This window comes from Penaeus japonicus, unplaced genomic scaffold (assembly GCF_977035675.1).
Source record: "Penaeus japonicus unplaced genomic scaffold, GWHDUDI00000001_assembly GWHDUDI00000030, whole genome shotgun sequence".
Lineage (NCBI taxonomy): Eukaryota > Metazoa > Arthropoda > Malacostraca > Decapoda > Penaeidae > Penaeus > Penaeus japonicus.
This window is the reverse complement of record NW_028234432.1, coordinates 1,116,358-1,118,857: the sequence shown is the minus strand read 5'-3', so window position 1 is coordinate 1,118,857 and position 2,500 is coordinate 1,116,358.

Genomic DNA, 2,500 nt, shown 5'->3' with positions numbered 1-2,500 from the left:
AAGCTACACAACATAAACACGTGCGCCCCCGCGCGCGCGCGCGCACACACACACACACACACACACACACACACACACACACACACACACACACACACACACACACACACACACACACACACACACACACACACACACACACACACACACACAATGTTCTATAGCCAGTAAACACAAACAAATAAATGCATACGATTTTTTAAAACGACCTCTTCATTAACCTTATGACTCCCTACCTTCACCACCTAAATTGAAAAAAAAACTCATATGTCGATTATATGCCCGCCCAGTGGTTGGAAATAGCGATTTTGTGATCAAAAGCACGGGAACCAGGTGAAGAATTGAGATATGTCTGTAATAAGAGCATTCAAATCTTGCATCTCAATGGAAATAGAAAATGTATAGAAGGCTGCTGAAACTTTTCTTCTTTATTGAAAATTATTAGAGATCTAATTTTCATTGCAAACACACGGTTATGGGGCTGGATGGCACACGCCTCATTGCCCTCAGGCTGTGCAATGATATCACCCAAAGGAGCAGCTTGAGCAGCAACCTGCAGTCCCACTGCACGTGTTGGTTGATAAATTCATTGGTCTTGATATCGTGAACCTCGTTAAACATTTCCTAAAGTTTACTAAAGGACTTCTTCCTGAAAGTACTACAATTTATGCAATAAATATATCGCCATCATGTCATTTGTACAAATCATATGTGCAGTAACATGAAGAACTGCACAGATGTTACATGAAAAATAATAAAGTGTTGGACAATTTGGAATTTGCCATATTTTGATACTGAATTTATTGAGGATGAAAGTTATTTTTAAGCCCATACTTAGTCCGATGGATGCCATATACTAATAACATTCAAATACCAAATAATTGATTTCATATCGTAAACTCGACTTTTGATCACAATGTAGCAATTTCTGATAACTATGCGCCCTTCCAAAACGATAGGGAAATTGTCCGTCATACAAAAAAAAAAAAAAAAAAAAAAAGCGTGGAGGAAAGTTTGATGATTTATAATATCTTGACGTTTCCCGTCGAATCAATGTCCTTCATCACGGACGTGAATAAATAACAAACAATGAATCCCCATATGTAAACTACATCTTCAGTCGAGTGCCTATGCAAAATTTCGCCCAATCACTGCAGGGAATAGCGCTTATGCTCGGGGCACTGTTATGCGCTCTGCTTACGGAATGGTAAGCAGAACTTTGCTCAGAGTACTAGTGAAGTAAAACAACCTATGCCAGTTTCTTAAAACATATAACATATTATCAGGCTACTGGTTATAAGGGACCTAAAGTAAAAAAATAGAATTTTCCTTGTGAATTTGTAAATAGAATTCTCACTTCCCAGACGATTGCATTTGATTTGCGAAAGTAAACCTTAAATCAAGTTCATGATCGATAAATCTGTCATCGCAGATTCTATCGACTCTTTGGGCATCATGGCATCTAAGCCAATAGAAGTGTCTCTCCTGCTGGACACGCATCACAGCAAGACCAGTCTTTGTAGTTTAAGGAAGAGTATTGTATGTGTTGATGCGGTGTTAATAAGCCACTCATGGAACGCTCACAAGTGCGAAATGTTGCAGAAAAGGGCACAGGAATAACTGCAATATAAGGAGGTTTTGGACATTATGGAAATACTGTAGCTTTAAAAGTACAAGCGCGGACCCCCCCCCCCCACACACACACATATATATATATATATATATATATATATGTGTGTGTGTGTGTGTGTGTGTGTGTGTGTGTGTATGTATGTATGTATATTAAAATAATGTTAAAAAACTAAGGTTCCGTGATTGATACGAGTTCATGACATATATTTGGAAACTGAGATTTAGGGTTTTTTTATTTCTTTTCAACCAGGGATTGCCTAATGTAAAGAAGATGTCTTGGAATAGGTCCTCTGATCTTTTAGTTTACTTTCGTGATATTAAAGAAAAACATATAATTTTGGAGAAGATTTCCAAAGAACCAGAAAAACAGGAAACTTAATGCTAACCCTATGCCTATTACTTTACACCCTAGCTTTGATAGAACTGCAAATAAATGTTGCGATGTAAGTACATCATTATAGGTTTGTTTGATGACCAGTTATTTTATCCTCAGTTTTTTTTTTTTTTTTAGCCCAAATTGGGTCTTTGAAAAAAAAAAATAAGACACCTGTGCTCGCCGAGTCCTTGCCTTCGCGTTTGCAGTCCCTTTGTTTGTCACTTGATCTAAATAAAATTAATTTCGACTTCATTCTAAGATTGGATTTAAATATGAGGTGAAGTAACAATCAGGGCCTCTCAAAGTGCCCGCACATCCATTGGTTGATTCATATCTTATTTTAACAGTTGAGTAATGATTTAACTTATACGCTATGGACGAAATAATTGCTTTGTGGCGTTCATGGTGACTGCGGTTCTCATTACGACTTTCCCCCGTGTGGTTTCCCATAGTTTTCGGCCTTGTATCAAGCTGGCCCTGCTCGGTTCAGAG